Below are 23043 nucleotides of genomic sequence, written 5' to 3' on the forward strand. Positions count from 1 at the left end.
AAAAAAAAAAGAAAAAGAAAGAAAAACTCTAGGTGCCAAATGAGCTCCATTTTTCTTCCCTTCTTGAGGAAGAAGCTAAAACACACAAAAAACCAAAAACGAAAACAAGGTTTGTGGTTTGCATCTTAACTTGCTTCCAATTTAGCTGTGAAGTAGTGAGCCAAATCCGCCTTTATTCTAATTGGTAAATGACAAATTAGACTTTGCCAATACTTAATTGAAATGCTGGGCTAAATGCACCCACTCTGTCGCAGCCATGCTGTTGTGAGAGTAATCACCAAACTATTACACAAATGTACAGAGGGGGTGTGAATTATCATTTGTCTTCATTGCTGGAGTTGTGAGGATATTGCTCTTGGGGTCAAATCAATTCGTACTGGCTATCCATGTGGCGACAGAGTGGACTGTTACACTTGAATGCTGATAGAAAACGTTTTTTAATTAAATTTTTCAAGTCAATGTTCAAGCTTTTTTTTCTTTCTTACCCTTTATGCTAAAAGGACACATGCTATTGTAGCCCTGACCTCCAGCTAAAATGTTTATTAGATTTTTTTGAATAGAATTTAAAGTAAGAATATGACAACATTTTGTTATAGGGTGGAGAAAGTAGGTAGCAGCTCTTTTTTTTTTTTTTTTTTTTTTTTTTTTTTTAGTTTGTCAGGTTTACACCTTATATTGTTGAGATTTAATTTCATCACTTCAGTAAATAATACATATCCTACAGAGCACTGCACTGCCATGAAACTTTTACTTAAGCTTGATCAGGGCCTGACAGCTTTAACAAAGTTTACAAAAAAAAAAAAAAGAGTACATCCCAAGACATATGAGGAACATTACAAAATCCAGGTTTTACTTTAGCCAGTGTAGTACTGTTCGCACACACACGCACACACACACACACACACAATTACTTGTTATTCCTCCAATGTCTGAATATACCTTAAGGGTGTGTGACATTGTTCCAAATGAAATTGAAGTAGTCTCTAGCGGTCATAGATTATAGATGGTCTGAACTTTGGGAGAGGGGGAAAAAAAAAAGCATTTGTCTTTTATTTCTTTGTACTTCCTAGAACATATAATAAATCTCCAGATGATAAAACTTGGCATACTAATCTTGGTCTATTTCCATCTTCCACTTGAGGACTAAAAGGATTTTGAGCCACAGATAATGTTCCTCTCTATCTCCTCTGTTCATTCCTAACCTTTTGTGTTTCTCCATTGTCTGGCATGTGCACAGGCCATTTCAGGACAAAAAAAAAAAAAAAAATGAAAGAAAAAAACCCCAACTCTAAGTGAAGCCCAGGCAGTACCTAACTTAAAAGAAAACTACAAAGCAGAAAAATCTAGTGACATGGAATAATCATTTTAGTTTATCCATTTTTCTTGCCATCTCTCTTGTCTTGGCTTAGAGTTTTTACAAGGTTTGTCTTCAAAGCAGTGGATTAAATAATAGCTGACTGTGTGGCCGATTCTGCATCTTTTAATTTAAGATTTCTGTGACTCTGAAACTAATCTGACTTCATCCAAATTCATCTTTTTGGGGCAATAGACCTTGATCTTGATGAAGCACATCAGGTCGAACTGTATATCACAGCATCGGTTTAGTACACCGCGAACTTTCACGGTGTGCTCAAGAAGAAGCTTGTTAGTCAGGGTTAAAGATTTCACAAGAAAAACAAAAGGAAAATATCACAGTAAAGGTTAAGTGACTGCTTTATAAAGGAAGTGACGAGTCACTGTGGTCATGGGTAAAAGAAATCATCTGCGATTGTCAGAAGTAAACACAGCAGGTCCCTCGTGACATGTCTTGTTGACTGGACTACTTCTCCTGTCGGGGGATTTTGTGCCTCTATAATAATGCTACACAGTTTCCTCACTTGTTCCCAACTGACAGGAGTCATCATACACACACCTCTTAGAGGTCATTGTTATTTGAGTGAGAAAATGTTTCTCTGCTTTGGATTTCTGTAGGAACTTGCCCTAAAACACTTTTTATTCAAGGTTTGAGCAGTGGCTCAACAACCTAGGGTTTGGAACATGTGAGACTACTATGGTAGTGTGTAAGGTGAATCTATTTAGTTGATAGTATTTGCTCATTGTCACATAATTACCATATAATTTATCAAATGGCAATCACACATTAACCAGTGGGTGGAGGGGGCATTGCTTCATCATCCTCAGGGACATTGATACCACCGAGTGGGGCATCGGGGGGTAAAGTGGAACTGTTCAAAAATGCTCCGACTTCATCTTCTAGAGTGATGTTCTAACTGCATCCTTTTCAGCATTTTCCTTAAATGTGGATTTTTTTTTTCAAAACATTGCTGTGTGAACATGGAACTATTCTGGAACGACAATGCAAAAACAATGTGATTCCACTTGAAGGATTGAAACATTGTGCAAACGGGGTCAAAAGCCTCATTTATAGCATTTGAATTTGAAAGACAAACACTTTTATGATCAAATAAATAAATGATATGCAGTCTACTTCGTTGTTTAACTTTGTCTCATGTCCTGTCTGCTCTGTGAAGGTAGGATTAACAATATGCATTTTTTTTTTTTTTTTTAATCAATCTATCATACCCAGACTATTGAGACTGGTGTTACTCAAATGTGAAGCCAATTCTTGACATCAGAAAAAAGATTGGGTAAGTCTAGGATTGGTTTCGGATTCATCATTGGACCAAGACAAAAGAAAAGAGTTAAGGAAACAGAGTTTTTTTTTATATTATCTAGAAATAGCCATGCATCTGCAGAAAGTTGATTTTTAGACGGTCATACTTTAAAACTTTGTACAAGCTATTCCTCAACTCCGAAACCTTTGTCTGTATAGCACTTTTGTAAAGCTCCCAATATCAACAATCCCACCAGTCGACGTATTTCATGCAGCGAACAGCTCAGTGTCTGCGACTGAGGAAAAGAAGGCAGTTTGAACTTCTGTCTCAGCCTCTCTGATTTTTCATTATTCATACAATCACTTTGCATATTTACACAAGAGCGCCAGACTACAAATGTCACTGAGACTTTCTGAGAGTGGGTGCAGTTATTCCCATACTTAAACATCTTGGTTTTCAACTGATCTAAATCTCGCTACTTTCCAGTGCTTGAGTGACACAACAGGTCTATTCACAGTGTACCAAAGGCTTTGGGGCCCTTTTTTCTACCCTCATTCTGCTCTTTCATGTCTGTGTTGATCCCAAAACGCTTAACCATAAAGTGAGCGCACATCTGGAGTTTCTTATTTTTTTGCCAATGTATATTTTCGTTCGATCAACTGAATCAGCTCAACTGCTCTTTTCGTGTTGTAAAAATGTTTCACCCCTTCTCCAGGTTGGCTTCATTATTTCATGCTGTTCCCTTGACTTTACCCAGCTCGTCATATTTAGTTGTGTCATTAAACACAATCAAAAAAGGGTCATCTGACATTAGCTCAGCCACCCGCAGATGATGAACACACTGAGCTCCTCGCCTCCTCTCCGTGCACACACTGCAGGTATTTCTGTCGGCGTGCCAACGATCGGGCCCGCTTGGCCGCGCGAGAATGAGCAGGCACAACAAATGCACACGGCAAAAATTATCCTCTTTCATTAATGCCTGCATGTTATTTCAATTTCCTCCTGTAAAAGAGGTTATATAGGAATAATTATTGGGGCAAATAGTTCTGCCGATCTACAAGGAAATAATTGGCTTTTAGCTGCAGAGAGAGAGATTTCCTTGGCTGCCTGAACACAGAGACAGCTCTGGAGTCGCTTGGCGTGCTTACAGCATTAGCAGGGGACCGGCAGTGTGCAGAGGCCCCAATGACAGGGAGAAATAATTATGAACGGAAGCAATGTTCAAGCCAAGAAGCCAATTTGTAAATGTCTCTTGGTTGCTGCCGCTGTTGTGTGTGCGTGTGCGCGCTAAACCGCCAGCGTGCCGGTTTATATCGGAACGCACTCTGTGTGGCTCACGTGTGTGGGTGTCCATGCGGGTGTGCGTGTTTTATTAGTGGACTCCATCGAGACAGATGTGGATGTGATGACTCTCCGTTCCTCACCTCGTTTCCTGACCTTCGCTCGCTGAGCTTGAACCTTATGCACTCTGAAAATACTGTGCTAAATGTGTCTCGCTGCAAGACATATATTATATTTACCTGGCAAAAAAAAAAAAAAGGACATTTTCATAAAACGATAAACTCCTCTGTGGATGACAGAGATGTTTTTTTTCTTCTACAGTCTATGTAAAGCATAGTAATTACTGCTGAGCCTGAGTTTTAGGTCAAGAATAAATATATTTTGAGAAAGCAATTAAGTGTTTTAAAGTGAATCCAGCAGCTGTTATGGACATTTCAAAACTGACAATCATGTTAGCCATTAGGCACTGAAAAATAAGACACATAATTATATCTTAAGTGGTATTGACTTTTCTGTGTGGGGGGGAAAAAAAAGAAAAAGCAACAAAGGTAGGTAGCGCACCTCGAACCTGCTAGCTTCAATATCTATTGAAGGATAACCCCTTGAAATATTTCATTATCACGGGTGTTTTCACAGAGAGCATACAGAGAGACAAATACTGCTTAGGCTTATGTTTTCCAACCCACCACTCCACCCAAATAACCAACCCTTGAGATCATTAGGACACTTAAAGGTAAATAAGTAAAATGTAGAAATAAATAATTACTGGCATAAACACCAGTCAAGGGGTCAGACCGACTCAAAGAGGTCAAATGTAGTGGGTGGAAAGCATGATGTTGGTAATAATGAAGCTTTAAATGTAAATAGGTCGTCAATTCGATGGACAATTCGATCGACATTAGCAAGTGTTTGGTTCCTCCATACATTTTTGAGTTTGGAGACAATTAAACAACATTGCAGGGAGTGTTTGAAGGAGTATTGCGACTTAAAGGTACTATATATGTACTTAAAAAAAAGGGAAATGGACATAATTGAATTTCCAAAAGTTACCTTATTATTTAAATGAAGACACATTTTGACGTCCTGCTTTATGCACAAAGCCAATCTGTCAACGGGTAAAGTCATCTTGAACGGTTAGGCCATCCATCCCAGGGCAAATACAGACAGATTTAGACCCCGTTCACACAACGGTTAAAGAGAAAACGCAAAAGCTTTGTTGTGTTTTGAAGGTCACTGAAAACACAACATTTTGAAAACAGCAACTGTGCATGTAGTAGTTTTTCTGAACAGTAGATGGACAATCACAACAATGGCCATGACTCCCAGTTCATATTCTCCCAGTTTTATAGTTGAGAGTCACTGTAACAGCAATTCAACTCGGTTGTCTGTATGAATGTCCATGTGCTCAACACTGTTAATGTTTAAACCATCAACTCCCTACAAAACCCAAACACGTAAGACGTGAACATATAGCCATTGCAAGGCATAAGCGCTAACCACTACACCAAAAGTGCAGCCTCCGGTAACATGTAGTAATTATTTTCCATATTTGAAAAGTAAGATTTTTAACAGACCGTTAAATTGTAGCCTTAACACAAAATAACTTATCTATCACGGACTGACTGTGCAGCTTGAATAGTGAGTGCAGAGTCAACCTGAAGGCCCTGATAAAGGCGACTTCAGATGTTCTGGTAGCAGTTCCCTCACGTCCTCTGGGCTCTCTTCTCGGCAAAGTCATTCCTCCCTCCCTATTTTTCCTCTCACTTTCTCTGTTTCAGCCTCGGGGCTGAGTTGCCAGACTCGGAGGTGTCACCTGGTTTTGCCTGACGATGTCCCCCCCCCCCCCACCCCCCCCCCACCCCCCACCCCCCCATCTCCACACCTGTCGCTCCTGCCACGGTGTCCTCTCAGTTCGGTCATCAGCGCCGTTCAGGGAGGGAGAGAGAGAGAGAGAGAGAGAGAGAGAGAGCGAGGAGGAGAGGAGGTGTCGCTTTTATGACAAGAACCCTGGATGGAGAGTAGTCGTCCCCCCCCCCCCCCCCCCCACCAAAAAAAAAAACCTGGCTTGGCGAGTGATCAAACACATTGATATCACCTCCCCTGGTATGCCGAGTCTCTTTTAAAGCAGAACAGAGGAGTCTCTCTTTCATATAGTTACACTTGAATGTCAGTAACTTTGCACTACGGCGCCTCAGCAGAGTGCAGCTTCTTTGAGGATCTGCTCAAAAAAAAGCCATATTTTGTGATAGAGAGGGGATGATGGGGGGGAAGGGGAAAGCAGGGGGCTGGGGGAGAAAATGAATATGTATGTGCATATTTATCCGGAAAATGATTACTTGCTGGAGCATTCATTAATCGTTTTTCATAATTCATTCTGTGCATATTCTCCTTTTTATTGAATTTAAACAAACCCATTAACGGGGATTAACTTCCCTGAATGAGACTTTGGTTCTCTTCCCAATTGCTTCCAAAAAGGGCCCCTTGTTCCGTCAAGTGGAATTACTTGCGAGCGTCTGCAATCTCCTCGGAAAAGAATTATAGAACACAAGGGTGTGCTACACCGTCCCTCCTTCCCATTTTAGCCACTCTCCCTCAAGTCAATTTATAATCACTTTTCAAAGGATATATCCTCTCATTGTTCCCTTTTTTTTTTTTTTTTTTTTTTTTTTTTTTTTTTTTAGCAGAAGGGTGTGTGGAAAATATTTTCGCAGTAATGAGCGCATTATTGCCTGTTGTTTTTAATAACTGGTAATTTGTGTTTGACCATCATCACCATCTCTCCCATGGTTGTTGTCAAGTTATTTTCCCGGCCTTTGTTGCTGCTTATTACATGGCACTAATTATAGCCAGAGGAGAATTGCTTTTCTGGACCCTGACCTCTTCCTTCTACTTAAGGCCATGGCGAGAATGGAAAGGCAAAAAAAAAAAAGGGCCGGCCAAGGAGTGAATGAAACCGCTAAAGGAGGGTATGGGGAGCTTTGTAGCTGATTAACCACGAGGCATACATTAATGATAATTGGATGAGAGGATATGAGAGGAGCCGTGAGCAAGAAAGGCGCTCATTTTTTCACTGCAGTGTACTCCAGATTCTCTTCATTTGCCGCTCTTCCTCTGACGATTTGGGAAGAGCCAGCAAAGAATGCCATCAAGTCCAAGAAGAGGATAAGACTCCCCCCCCCCACCCTTTTTTTTATTTGCTAATGTTGCCCCAGATCTGTAATTAGAACACACATTGCTTATTGCAGCGTATAGGTCAACTAATCTGCAATTCAAATTAGATTTGAAATTTACTCTTTTCCCAAAAACAATAATATGCATTTTTCTCAGTGCCTTGTATGCTAAAAAATGAGATTAAAATGCTTTTTTTTGTTGCTTCTTAAATGGCAATTGCCACCCAAGTCAGCGAAATGTAGCCCAAGGGTAAACATGGCCGCCAGCGTTATTGTTCAGTGTTTTAAGTCTCCCAAGCAGGTGCGTCCCGAGCCGCAAAGCTCAAATGAGCACACCAATAAAGCCACACCGACTCGGGGACATCCCACTCAGGTGCCTGAAATGTGCGCACACACACTCACACACACACACGCGCGCAGAGCATGCAGTCATGGCTGTAACTTCAAAGTGTTCACCGATTGTGTCACAAGATGAGATTTACTTGCCCCGTTGGCACAGCTTGAGAGCGGCATGTAAATGATGCCAGCCAAGCCAATTAGCTTTGATTCAGACATGAGACAGGAGGCCAAATATCAGACGGGATGGATTGGTATGGCTGTGACGATTTTCAGCATGACGGTATCCAATATTACCCCAACTAGACACACGACTAAATGAAACAAAACACTCTGGCATTGGGGTGGCTGGAGAGAGACAGGTTAAGAAAAGGATGTGAGAAATTGATCAAATACGCATCGTGACTTTATATCCCGCGTAGTTGCAGGATGGTCTGTGTGCCCCCAATTCATTCATCACTCACTTCTCCGTAATATCCCCTACTTTCTTTCCCCCTTTCCCCCCTGGAGCCCTTTGGTGAAAAAATGCCAAATGATCACGCTTCTGTGAGCACCATCTGGCAGCTCGTACACTTATAGCACCCATCACATCTCCCAGTTTTCTGCCAACCTACTGCACTACAGTAGTACACTTAACCCTTTGTTCCACGGGACAAGAGGTAAACTAGGAACCCACTATACACACTTTCTTGATTTGATCATAGAATTGGACGATTTAAAGCAAGGAATGCATGGATTTTGTTAGACATGGCTATAAGAGATACCTGAAAAGTCTCTCCTCAAGGTTACAATGTGCCACCTCAGTATAGCTCCAAGAATTCCTCTTCAAGAAAGGTTCATAACTCCATTCTTCACCTAGCATTACAAAGCCAGACAATAAATAACACAACATCTGCTGCATGTTTGATAGTTTGCATTACTCTGCTCTTTGCAGTTTCTCTTTTTTTTTTTCTTCGTTTTTTTAGAATCCAGAATATAGAGATTCTTCCTCCAACCCAGCATTCAAACAATTCACCCTATCAAGAGAACTGGCATTTATAAGTGAAGGAAAGAGAAACTGTGACTCACCTGCAACCCACAGTCTCAACAAAGACAAGAAAACAGTGAATTTGGGATAATATTGAAACTTAATTACCAATGACAAACGTGACACAAAACATGGAAAATGAATCAAGATTTTAAAATTTTAAAGAAAACTACTTGGAATTTCAACATGAGGTCTTTCTTTGACATCGTTCTCTGCATTCATGTGTAGTTTCATTAAAAAAACAACAACAGGAAATCTTTCAGAAACAAAAAATGCATTTAAAAAAAAGACACATTTTCACCATAAACGGAGTGTAAGGTCATACCACGGGTCCGAGTGGGCTGTGGGTGGGGGCCAGTTGTTGCCCGCTTGCCATATGCTCGAGACTCCTGATGTAAAGAAGACCAATTCTACCAGTGAGAATGGAACGAACTGGTACATTGGATTACAGTCATGCATTAATTGCTATAATACTCTTAGGATTGGGAGGGATAATTATAAGCCAGTATGGGAAATAGTGAATTATATCAATAGAGGCTATTGTACAGTCTCACGACTGCTGAAAATAAACACAGTGAATCTTTGGACAAGCCTAAAAAAGGGCTCAAATCTCAGATAAGATGTGGAATATGCCAATGAACTTGAATGTCAAGAACTGAATAGTCAGTGTGCATGACAGAAGTCAGAGTTCAGACCAAGCCCTTTAATTCCCAACACGCCGGCTCTCAGATTTCACATGATACATCCGCGGGATGACGAGTTGAGCCTGTCTACTTCTCGACGTTAACACAGTGTCAAATATTATGTACATCACACCATCTAGTGACCCACAAACTGCAAAAAAAGTGAGGTGATGGAACGGCATTTCCGGTTTGGAGACTGAATTGATTTTCGCTGCATATTGTATCAGACAAAGTGTTGCTGTGAACTTGATAATCAAGTTTTCGTGGCGCCCGGTGCCAGAAAGCAATTCGGAAAAAGGCTGAAATGGATTGTGTTAGCAGACCGAGATAAGATAAATAATTCTGTGGCAATATGACATCAAAATATTGATATAACATTGTGTATTAAACAGTTCACAATTTCCCTGAATGCATGTGTGGATACTGGACAACAGAGCAACAAAAAGAAAGTGTTTAGCAAACATTCGCAAAGCGGTTTCATTAATATGCAGCCGGCACTACCGAATGGATCGCATTTTATAACAAAGCTTTTTTTTTTTTTTCTTCTTTTTAATATGCATCACAGATTTAATTAAAGTCGACCTCTTTCACTTCCAAACAAATCAACACAAGTTTATTTCTGTCAACTGACTTTGACCAGTTTTGGCTTTTCCCCTCATCTGATTTTCCATCTTGCTGAATATTTCAGAAGGTGTAAACACATGGTATTGTTGCCCCAGGCAGCAGAGCACATTGCAATTTGCGCCACCAAAGGAAAGGAATCTAACATGTCTAACTATGAAAACCAGACCTTGTTGTTGTTGTTTTGTTTTTTTGTTTTTTTTGCTGATAGAGAATTGTTGTGATTGAAAGCCTGGGTTAAAGTCCTAAAGTGTAACTCCCCAGGTTCTGGTTCAAATTGCAATGAGTGTCTTTTAATCTGGGCATGCTTCCCATTCTGAGAGACGGGTCGCAAAAAAAAAAAAAAAAAAGTAGTAGATGAAATATAAAAATCATGAAAGTGCTCTCTGGCACAGTTTTGGCAGCTGCTGAGGAATTTGCTGGGCTGACAGGTGGGAGGTGAGTAAGCAAAAATCAGGAAAAAAAAAAAAAAAAAAGAAAAAACGAGAGATGGAAATGCCGGGTATGGGTGGAGAAATGAAGGGACATGAGGCAGAGCGAGAGGGAGCAGGAGGCAGAAACTGAGTGACAAGTGTGAGTGAGCAGGAGAAATGAAGAGAGAAAGTTAGAGTGCAGATAGAGAGGAAAAGAACCACGGGCCAAAATCAAACTTTTTTTTTTTCCTCCCTTCATTCTGTGGGAAAGGCACCAATTACAGGCCTCAGACCCCCCTTTGGCGGCTCCACTGGCGGCGCAACATTAAAAGTATCTCAATGCCACCGAAACGCATGCTGGACTTTGCCGTGCTAAGAAAATAATGCTTTTGAGGTGGTAGCATTTTAAGACCAAACACAAATTGTTCATTTTATTGAAAAATGCTAGTATGGTCTGATGTCACCTCATAAATACTGTTTGGCTGAGTCTGGTTGTCTACAAAGGGTGGAATGGTTATATCGTTTCTTAGATCACAACAACAAGGTCCCCAGTTGGGAGTCTAAGCTTGAGGACTTTTCTTTTAAGAGTCTGCATGTAAATGAGGTTAATTCGTGAATGGCCGTAGGTGTGATTGTGAGAGTGTGTGAGTGTGTGTGATCGTCTGTTTCTGCGTTTTCCCTGCCGAGAGTATCAAACCTCCACCACGCACTCAGCTGGGAAACACGCTACTCATACCGAATGAAGACATAATTCATTTATCTTTGGATGAGTTTAAGAATAGTTATGACTGTACATTTATTAAACATGTCATGAATGCAGGTCATAAATGGACATTACTCACGAAATTCTGTTTAAATTCAAATACTACACCTGGGTGAAAATATACTTTTTCTTTATTTTCCATAATGACTCTCCCTCTTTATAACGTGCTAATTAAATGCAGTCAGTTGAGGCCATATGAGCGAATCATTCGCCTCATTCTTAATTATGCATTTGAACTCTTTCAGTCAAGCAACACTTCTCAAAAATATATACTCTGGCAAAGCAGCAGTTATGCTCATATGTTCTTTACATATCACAAATAAGTGTAGCTTTTCTTTCAAAGCATTTCTGTCTTTTTCTATTTTTTTTTTCTTTTTAAATATCAAGAACAGTAGCAGTATTTGCTAACCTGCCTGAATATGTTTTCTGAAGCAGTATGACATGGAAATTATTCTTAAATATTTTAGTAAGTGAACGGTTTTCAAAACAGCTGAATTCTAAGATTTTTCACAATGAAAGTGCTGATTATAATCAAACAGAATGCTGTTTGGTCATAGTGGTAAGAAACATTCACGACATGCAGTCATGTTTCTGTGATCTTTGTGGCATTTGAGATGATTTACAAAGATGGTAAAGGAAAGGAAGGACCATTAGCCGACATAACCGAAGATCAGCCGCAGTCATGCACTGAAAAGTGTCTGTGGTACTAACCAGAACCCTGACTTCATCTTGCCACACGTCCTGCATTGCAACGCCACATTTTCAGTCGTCTTGAAAACCCTTCTTCACACTGCAGACTTCAAAAAGTCTTAAAAATTCCTCTAGACTTTACTGAATGTGATCATGCACCGAACATTGCAGATTAATGCCTCCTTTCCTCCCAGACAAGTTACAGCCAATTCGCCCTGCAAAATTATCAGTCCTCTCACAAGCACCCCTTTCCCTCTGCAATCTCTATTCTGTGTAATTGATGGGAGCCCGGCTATTGAGTATTTTACTGGAGCTGTCTTCCCTGTAATTTCAATCAAGACTTTAGTGGGACAAATCAATAGGACAGGGTCTAAATGAGAGACTATAATGCTGACTCTGTTCCATATCTGTCACATGGCCAATGTATTACACCCGGCTCTTGGAAGCTTTCTAATCACCAAGGCGCATATGCTCCACAAATGCTCACACAGTCGCCATCAATAATATCATAGGTCTAGATTAAATACGATATTGAAAACATGTGTGGCATTAATTAATTGCCACTGTTTACACAATTTCAGGGTGCATATGTGCATGTGGGAGCATAAATAAATTAATATTCTGTTTCCATAAACAGATAGCGAAAACAGGATGTCTCACTTCAGCAGCGTATTTGTGTCATTTTTATCAGCGCGGTGATCTTCGTTGGCAGTTCGGCCCCTGGACCTGTGCAGATACGTCGTTAGCGACAATTCCCTTGTTGTTGACTGTGTTTGCAGTTTGTCTTTGCAGCTTGTGGATCGACGACACCAACAAGCTCGCATGAGTCAGACCCAAGATTTTTCTGGCGGTTGAAGCCAAGTGGAACGTTGTTTGTCTGGGCCTGCAGCCAAGTCTTCCATTAGGCCTTTGGCCCAGGTGAACAGTAATTAAACAAGGCTGCGCTGAGTCGGCACTTCGCATCTCCAGTGTCTCTGCATTCACGTTATTTTTGTTTATGTTGCTCTCCGGTGGGTTTTTGCTCTCCCTCTCTCATTGGAGATCAGAGCCATATGTCTGCGTTTGTATCTCTCACGGCGTGCGGGGGAAAAAAAAAAAAAAAAAAAAAAGTTGCTTTCGAGCAGAGGTTTTCAAACTGTGAAGTAGTGTCTTCCCACAGGGGAAGGAGGGGGAGGAAACTGAGGGGGGTGCGAGCGGCCCAGGGAGAGGAGATACTGAGCGAGATGAAAGGGATAGGTGCATGGTGGTTGGTGTGAAAAACAAGGGGAAGTTACTTGATGTAGTATGGCCCTGCTGATTCGGCGCTCTCTCCGACGTGGTCAGCAGCCGCTGCTCCAGCACCGACTTGAACTCACATCGTACTGAAAGACTTTCAAACCTATCGACACCTTATTGGTTCAATGTGCTTCATAAATTCCACTTCATCATTATAATCACATATTTAATGTCTTGGCTTTGGTGTACTATATACAAAATAGCTTAAACATGACGTTTTGCTCAACAATGGACCTACTATTTATTAAACCCACACTTTATTTATTCTTATATGGTTTATGTAAAACACCATTTTCAGAAATTTTACAAATTGTAGAAAGCATATTTCAATTTCAAGCATCACTTGACTGAACTTATGATTATATCAACTCATCAGTTCTCAATAATCATGGTTGAAAAGGTGGAAAATTTACTGTTTTTACTTCTTCCTTTCCCTTTTTCAGACATGTCAAACATGATTTATGTGTTATATGTGTACTTTTATTTGTTCTATAGAAGTATATAGTATGTCTAAAGAGGTGTAATTTAAGTACTGATTAGGTTCTGTACATAAATTACTGTATCTACACTGCATTTTATGATGGTTGAATAAACTAATCTTTGTTGTTTATGTCAAGTAAATGTGTTTATCACAGCAAGCAACTTTATTGTAACAATAGCATTACTCCAGAGTACGCTAGCATTTAGACTCCATTTACAAAACAACATATTTAGTGAGAATGTAATGTTTTTGTATTAGTGTTTTAGAAAAGTTTCGTGTTTATACAGCAACGTTTTGACAGCCATGTCCATTTACACAGAAAAGGCACAAATGCTGAAAATTATGTAGTTTTCACATTAGACCACTAGTGGGTGCAATTTTTTTTTTGTTTTTTTTAAATGAAACCACACACACACATTTATAAAACAGTTACTATAAATCTAGAAAACATCTAAAAATTCTGGCAGGACAGAGATTTTGATGAAACTATCAGCTTTTTTTCAGGGACCTTTTTGTATTTTTGTGAAAAATTCCTTTGAAGATTTTTTTGGGGGTTTTTGTTTTGGGTTTTTTTTTGCCCTTACAGAAGTAAAAGCAAATTGCCACCTTTGAGAACAAGGTTGAACATGGTGATTGATAATGTACCACAAACAGCACCAAGTCGGAGTAGCGGGAGTGGGTGGAAGCGTAATGGGCTGAGTGCTCTACCTTTTTCGTTGTTGTTGTCTTGCCGTTAGATTTCACCCTGCTCTCTTCCTGTTTGCCAGGAATCTTCAATCAATGGTCGGAGGAGAGGAGGGGTGGGCGAGCAACGTATAGAGAGAAATGTAGGACTGAGTGATGAGCTTTTCACGAGCAGAAGGAGAGATAACAGCCACGAGAGCACATGAGCAAACAATAAGGAGATGACAGACGGACGACACGAAGGTGGGGGGGGGGGGGGGGCTGATGGGAGTGACGGGAGAGGATGCCCTCCCACCGCCTTCGCTGCACAGCCGCACTCGGTTAGAGAGCAGCCCCAGTGGGGAGAAGGCAGACAGCGAGGGAGAGAGACTTAAAGAGTGGGATAGTGCTGAGGCTGCATTCACACAAGATTACAGTGCGGGGCTCACTGATCGGGCTTCGCCACCATTTTCTCTCCTCCGTGCCGAGATGAGGCTGTCTCCCTTTGATCACGCTCTCAACCAATGAGATCACACAGGTAGAGAAATAATGAAGACACCCCCCCCCCACACACACACACACATACACCCGAAGGTACATACCGCACTGTAACCGAGCTGGGAAATCAGATTGAGCAACGAGACACAATATTCATATCTAATCTCGATTCGCATGCAAGTGGAGGCGAACGGAGATGTGATTGAACTTGAACGTGTGTGTGTGTGTGTGTGTGTGTACGTGGCGCGCGTGCTTGTGTGTGTTCCAAAAGGGCTCATGAGGAAAAAGACCAATATTCAAATCTTGTGATTCATTCCCAGCAGGCAGAAGAATCGATAGCTCTTTATGAAGGGACTTAGCGAACTAATTAGGTAGCTGAATGGCCGTGCATTTCGGATGAGCCGACCGTGCGCGCCATTCGAATTAAGTTGTGGATGTGCGACGGCAAACCGGCGGCGACTTAATTCACGGCCGCTCCCCTGAATCCATCACTCGAAAACAATTGCTCAAACGCACAGGCATCGACGCCGGCTCAGGTGCGTGTGCACAAAGCCACGTGCGTTTCCGCACATGTCGACAAGCTTGTAAAGCTGCTGATTGTTATCAGACTAGATTATTTGTGTTTGGGCTCCTGAACGACATGTTAAGCATTGGAACATCAAAAGCTAAAGGCTGGAAAATGGGAACTCGGTTGTTATGAGACAGGAATTATAATTAAGGCTAATCACAACAATATTTTCTAGAATGTAGGTAAAACACTTCTACAGCAGCTATATTGTGTGTTTTGATGATTTTCTATACGGCGAGAATACTATAAAGAGAAATGAGAATATTCACTTTCTACAATGTAATTCAAGAGCAATACAGTAGATTATTTTTCTTTATTTTATTTTTTTTAAACTTCATATTATTGTGATGTATTATACCACCGCTGATGAAGTTATTTCACAGAGGTAAGACATTTCATTGATTTATTTTTAGAGGGAATACAAATCACCACATGTGTCCGCTCAAGTTATATTAACACTGGATGTAGCATCAAGCTAGCTTGAAAAGCAAAGTAAAATCATTTCACAGATTCAATAAAGGACACCCAGGATGTCAATGTTTTGTATCTTGTATGAAACCAAAAAAAGTTCCAATTAGAAGATAAAATAAGCCTCTGCCAGGCCATATTGTGTGGATCATTCATTATCACAACGAAAAGAAGGGGATTTTTTTTCCTGCAGTCGGTCTATGGGATTTTGTCTCCCCAGAATTTAACGAAGTCATGCTAAGCAGTTCTGTATTTCTTTTATTTTATCACCAGGTGTTATCTTTCCTTCACCCTGCTGTTGCTGACGTCTTGTCCTGTTGTTTTCACTGTGCAGGGCGGCTCGCGCTCTGCAGCGCATCCGTTCCGCTTCGTTCTATTTTTCACGCGAGCACCGAGAGCGCGCTTGCGGCTCGCGCACTTAACCAGGGTCAGTGCACGCCATTGACATGTATGCTCAGGGGGCAGGTCGAACGGCGAAGGGATTTGATTGGTTTTAAAAGAGGTGTCCCGGAAAGACTATTGGTTGCTGTTTTTCCCGTTTTACTCCTGCTGTAGATAGCAGATATTTTCCGTTCTACTTTCAAAACACGCTATGAATTGCTTCCCATTGGGTCATGAAGTTCATTTTAACCAGTATTTAAAGAAATGTATCTCATTCAGATCGCCAACCCTAACTTTAATCAGAAGGCAATGTTTTTTATTAGGGGTATGCGATATGCAGTACATATAAACAACTAAATGGTGCTTCTTAGAATTGGAATACTTCACTAATTTTGTTTTTTATCATTGTCCATTGATTTAAAAAAAATCTTTGCTATATGAATTCATCGGCAATCAATCACACTTCTCTATACAGACAGGTTAGACAGGTCATGTAGGCGCAGCATGAATATTTTAAAGCAGTTCACCTCACCTTATGCTCAATCTATATTGTTCATGTTGATATCATAATGATAAATATGTGATGTACTGAGCAGCGCCAGTAAGCCACACACAGGCTTTCCGACACAGCTTTGTCCGGTGCAGTAGTTTTTTTTTTTTTTTTTTTTTGATAGAGCTGGTTGATAGTTGGTACATATGTAATTAAAATTAGGAGGTTGAATTTTATCATCCTCACTTGTTGTTTTAGCCACATCTCCCTTTGCAGACATGGTCAAGACCTGCTGGAAAGCATTGCAAATGCTGTTTGTCAGAGTGCTGTTGCTGAGCTGTCTCAATGATGTAGTGTCTGCAATGTTTTGTTTTGTTTTAATACAAGGCAAAAAGGCCATTACCAACACCAGTTTTCCAGAGGTCTCACCACTTAGGGAATTGTTGAATTGCAAAAACCAACAAACAGTCCATAATGGTCAATTTGATGCCAGTAAAGCCTTGAGATTTAGACTTCTCAAAAAAAAGCCTCCCGAATTCAAAACTCATGAGTCATTCAAGGGCTTTACCAAGACACACTGAATGAAAATTACTTGAAATCTGAGGTGCTAAGTGTTGGAACGGAATGGGTTTGCAGCCGGGGATAACTCCGCTAATGTGTCAGTGAAAATGACCGCTCTGCAGTGCCGCTGTCTTCGTCAGCGAAGAAGTTCCACTTCAGCGCGACGTTCATTGGTGTCTGTTAGTGCCGCTCGTGGCGGCACTCCAACTCTCCAAATACACAGTTTACATTTAATTCCATCTGTCCACCTGCTGCAATACATTCCCACAATGAGCCCTCTACGAAAGGGAGGCTGCAATTAGCCCATATACCTTGTGGCAGGCTCACACTCCAGGCACTTCTCTGTCTCCTGCGAAGCTCAAGAAATGGCCAGTAATTATTGTCAGGGAGGATATTAGAGGGACTCTTAGTTGTGGTCAATTTGCATGCAAGTATGGGCCCTATGGATCATGTATGCACAATTAAACAAGGAATAGTCAACACACTGCTCGTAGCCTCTCAGCACAGACATCAGTGAAGTGCAACAGGATTTGACTAATTGTCAATTGAAGGTAGTTCAAGTTCTTCCTTCCAATGAAAAGGAAGGCTGCTGAGTTAAAAGCACTGGCACTAAGACGCTGCAATCCAGGTTAGCTGTGCAATCAGGACTGGCTCTAGACATTCTGGGGAGGCTCTGAGCGGGATGCATTTCAGACTCCCGACTCAACCACAAACGGAGAATTAACAATCCAAAGATGAAAACGCACATCGATACATGAAAGAAAGAATGCTTCATTTCTCACATTGCAATTTTATCACTCCATATTTCCTCTGACCCCAACAGTACGGAGCATTTGAAACTTCATTGTAAGAATAATAATATCTAAAATATCCACACTGTGCATCAACAATGCGGTTGTATTAGTTCCATGAAATACACTGAAAGCCGACAGCCTTGTCGAATGAAAGGTTTCACTATAATCACTTGACACCTCACACTGTTAGCCATCGAGTCGAACATGGTGGAGACTGAATGTTCTGCACTTTAGCTCCAGCTATAGAGCGGCTGCTGGGAGCACCTTCACACTTTACATATATCTAAGACATTCTGCTTCATGGGGAGCATTTTCTTACTTGACTTGTACCCTGTGCTTGTTTGCATCTTTGACCTTAAGATCTTTTTTCTCCACGAGGGTCGATCCTCTGGAAATCATTGAATAGAAAATTCATTCTTTCCAGCAGCAACTTTTTCTGATTGTAGACATTACTACATACTATATGATTTTTTTTCATCATAGAATTTATTATCATTATTGTTGTTATTTTTAGAAAACCTCCCAAAGAACCCACTACACTACACCGATGATACTCTGGGTTTTCTGCTGACATTTTTTCCTTTAACCTTTACTGTACTTGAGATTTGAGAAATGAGTAGCTCTCCCTCGCTTTTGTTCCTTGTTCTAGTCGAGTGGCAAAAACCCCTCTGCGCCTCCATTCCTGCTGAACTCAAGATGATTGGGACTGGTGTTGCTGCACTACATAAGAGAATATTTGCATGAAGCCGAAGGCTTTCTCGGCTCTGCCCTGTAGTGGTGTATGGGTGCTTTTTGAATCTGTGAATCTCAGCAGGGTTTTGATCTCATTCCTACTGAATAGCAAATGTCCCTGCCCTCGGGAGACGAGAGGGTGCCGTCCTTGAGTTGTATTGTACATCAACATTTTTGGTCACTGTATCAATTCTATTTAACTGTGTTTTTCAACATATTTCTAAATGATCGTGATTCCTGGTATTCTAATTGTATTTGCCTCCAAAAGTCTTGACAGATAAAACGGAATCATACCAATCACCAAAGGAAGAAGTAAAGAAAAATGTGTGACACATTTGTGGGAATGCTTGCGACCACCACTCACATATTCACTGTACTAAAACATTTGGACGAGGAACATTTGTGGGCAAAACCACAAATGAGCACTTGGGGAATTGAGGTTCAGTGTTTTAGGAAAATATGTTCATGTGACAAATTAATGAATTTTATATCAACCTCATTCTACAAATGACCTCTTTCCTCTGAAAACTAGTTATATATGCCTAGTTATATAATTTATTTATTTATATTTTAATTATTTATTACAATCGGTTTTTTGTGGGGTTCACAAATATCAAACACCAAAGATTTGGAAAGTAGTGTATAATTATGCTTCATTGCTTTCTAATCTTTTGTTAAAACTTGCCAACTGAATGATTTGAGTTTTCTTTGAATATACCAACTTTTACCCAAAATGAAAAGCCCTGTGTTTTAGACTGATTGGTGACTCTAAACCCGCCTCAGGAGGGAATGTGGATGAATTAACCTTTCGGTGGACTGGCAGCCCATCACGCCGTTTCTGACTTCATCTAAAACATTCCTAGAAGGTGAACGGACGGATGGTGTCTTCGAAATAAACATACACTGCAACTTGAGACGGCTCTGTGCTAATTTAAAATGTAAAATAAAGCCTGAAAAGAAAATCCCTGTGGCTCCACATCTATAACAAAGCTGCTTTCTGCACAACAGAAATCCCTCCAAGCCAACTCCTATCATCGCGCTGTTGCAGAGAGATTGTGCAGAATGATTGAAGGGTTCCAGTCGCTTGGCAGGATTACTGGTTTTGAGATGATAGCAAGATTTAATAGACCTCTGAATCAAAAGGCAATACACCCACTGTGGAAGAGAAAGAGCCTTTGCCCCTCCCATTGACCTGCTCCTGCCCTCCTACAGACCTTTCGACCTTCATCTCGGATTGGCAACGGCTCTGTCTCTTTGAGCTAAAACCCTCCTACCCATTTTTGAGCGTTCTGTTTCTTCACATTACTTGAATCCTCCAGCTCTTGAGACCTTTGCTCCACCAAGATTGAATGTCTTCTTCTTCCTGGAATCACCTTCTCAAGCTCCATGGACATGCTTCGTGCAAAACAAAAATACATTTCATGTGTTGGAATGAGTTTTTGGCGCATAACACTCAATCTGGACTTGGACATAATACGTATATGAATCATATTAGCTCTGTCTCCTCCAGCAGTTCACTCAATGAGAACATTCTGTCTGTAACTTCGTAATTGAAGCCATCAGTTTGAGCTTCGTCTTCCCCTTTGACCCAAATCCTCTTAACCCTGCCTCACTTCAATCTTCCCATCCATACTTTGATCTTGTTAACCTTGGCGTGTGTTTTATATCTTCAGTGCTCATTGACAGCTGGAAGACCTTCTGACAGGTGCATCAGCTCCCCTCTGAAAGGAGTGTCATACACTTTCCGTTGGAACTACATTATGCACATAATCTTCCATATCCTTATCTCACAGAATCACCTTTGCTTTTATCACCGACATAATCAGGGTTTCAGAAGTAAAGCCTTGGTCTTTTCCAGCATGTTTAATATTTCGAGCAACTGAATATTTTAAAGGGTCATGAGACTCTACCTTTGAATTATCATGGAGAGAAAAAAATATTTGATACTTTGATAAAATTTCAAGGGCAGTAGACCGAAAAAAAAAAAAAAAAGACATGAATTCCAACCTGTAGTGTGTATAGTGTGGTTTAGGAAAGCCCAACAAGTGTGAGATTGGTTGAAATAGAGTTATAAATAATTTCAAAAGAGAAAGCTATGCAATAACCACATATTGATGGTTTAAATCAGTGGTTTTGAAGTGTGTGGTTGGCCTTTTCATCAAGGGCACTAATGGGTGTCAGAGGGATGCCTTATACCAGCATTTCATTCCTTTTATATGTAGGTGGAGGTTGACACATGATTTTAGAATTTAATCTATTGTAAATATAATTGAGTTACGCTCAGATTGTTAAATATGTGTAACAGCAAGTTTTTAAGTGAAGTAGTTGCAGGCTTTGCTGTGTCTGAATAGGTACGACAGCTGCACTGTACAAAGACCTGCCTACCTGACTTCCACTTTAAAAGTAGAAGCCTCTAACAATTACACCGCTGTTCATATATATATTTTTTTTATTGCACTTGGCGCTCACAACAAAAATTCACACTGTAAAACTCCTCAGGAAGTTCGACATCAACCAAGATTCATAACTCAGTGTGACACAAAGCAGTAGCATTGTGCGATCTTGGAGTCAATAGTTATATTTCATACTGGATTGATCCAAAAACCCAAAGCTTTTGGCTGAACGACTTCACCTTCAAGCTCTCATTTACTAAAGGTGAGGTGGATAAAAGAGTCTGGAAGAACCTCTTACAATAATTAACAGACTGGTCCCTCTCAAGGTATTAGAGAGTGATGTTAAGGGGTAGCTTGGACAGCCGAAAGTGCAGAGTAAATACTGCCTCTCCTCTTCATATGCCCAGCCATACAAAATCCTGGTGAGCCATACATGAAAAATTTAAATTGCTACTCGAGTCTGATTCTGTTTGTGCTGTGCGACCTTGAACACCAAAAGCTCACCCTTTGGCTCGAGCAAATAGTATTAGAAATGCCTTCTTAGATTCTGATCACACAAATACATCACATTTTCAGTTGTTCAGCATCTGTGATCAACCAGTGGTGTAGTTCACTGTATGTCATCTATCGCCACCGGATGAATACAGGAGAATCCAGATCAACCACGTCAAAGGTGTGTCTGCAAAAGCCTTCTTGCCCGTAGAGAAGAAAAGAAGAAAACACGTATGAACAAACCGAAGGCATAATGACCTTAATTGAACTAGCAGCACTTCTGCTAAAGACTGAACGCTTTGCAGCTCATTTACAAAAGCGTGAAAAACAGATGTAGTGGCAAACAAGTTAATCTCTCAGCTGTAACCCTTTCATGTATAGCCTTGTATTAACAGTCACTGACGGCCCTCATAATGGCTCCTCGGACCTCAGTTTTTCAAAGTGAAACATTCTGGGTGTGATTGTTTATGTTCCTCCTCCAACTCATTTTCATTCCACGCATCTTGTGTTATGTTATAGGTTCAACTTTGCCAGTTGATTTGTTGTTGTTGCATTTTCTCAACTGAAAAGCAAAAAAACACGATGAACACGGTGGGATCCCTTCAACCTAATGGTCTGACATGGGGAAAAAAATGTTAAAATGATGGTAAAATATTCCGTATCACATCGCGCCTTTAAGAGCCGTCTCGCTTAAAGTTTTTGACCTTATTTATAAAGGTCATCTTCATCCATTCTACCTCTAATGAACCATTTAAACATTTAAACAATGGAGCATTTAAACTGAAATCACCCAGATGTCACTGTGTCATTTGTGGTTACTCATTGCGCATTACCGATGTGCTTGATGCTATTTTAAATGCCAAAATGCACCGTTTTTTTTTTTTTTTTTTTTTTTTTTTTTTTTTAATTTCGCTTTGATCCAGCGGTCAAGCTGGTAAAAGCATCACTGGCTCGATTTGTTATTCCTCTGACCAACACAAGCGTAGGGAGGGTGACATTTCAGGTGTGGAAATCTGATGACATTTCAAACCTCTGCAGTGTCCCATGAAATGTAAGTAATTGGAGCAGACTCAGTGCCACAATATGAAAATGTATGTGTATTAAGGCAGCCTTTTGCAACTGGAAGATTAATCTGCTTCAACCCTCCATAATGTGCTCAGTAAAATAGTTGGAAATCTAAATTTTGGATGATTTGTCCTTTACGCCTCTGTAAACTCAATACCTTCATATAGTTTCCATTCGACTTGCTGTTGTTGGTTGTTGTCGATCCTCTGCTGAGATAAGAGTCTTCACCAATCCACTAAATAGATTAAAAAACCCAACTTCCTTTGATTGCTAATCTATTTTAGCACTGCATTGCTGCAATTAGGAGCGGCGAAACTATGACAGCCAATTTCCAATGGTGTTAAGAAACACAGCCTGAAATTCATTTTCTTAATCAGATAAAACTTCAAAACATTAGAAGCCTGCCATCTCCTCTGGGAGAGTGAGAGATAGGGATCCGGCAAAGGTTTCACACAGCTCTCCTGGGAGAAAATATGTGCACAGCTAAATAAAGAAATAAAGAAATAAATACCAGAGGAAACAAATAAGTTTGCACTGCTGGGCAAAACATGGTACAGCCACAATGTGGCGTGTGCTATCATCT

This window comes from Salarias fasciatus, chromosome 3, assembly GCF_902148845.1.
Source record: "Salarias fasciatus chromosome 3, fSalaFa1.1, whole genome shotgun sequence".
Lineage (NCBI taxonomy): Eukaryota > Metazoa > Chordata > Actinopteri > Blenniiformes > Blenniidae > Salarias > Salarias fasciatus.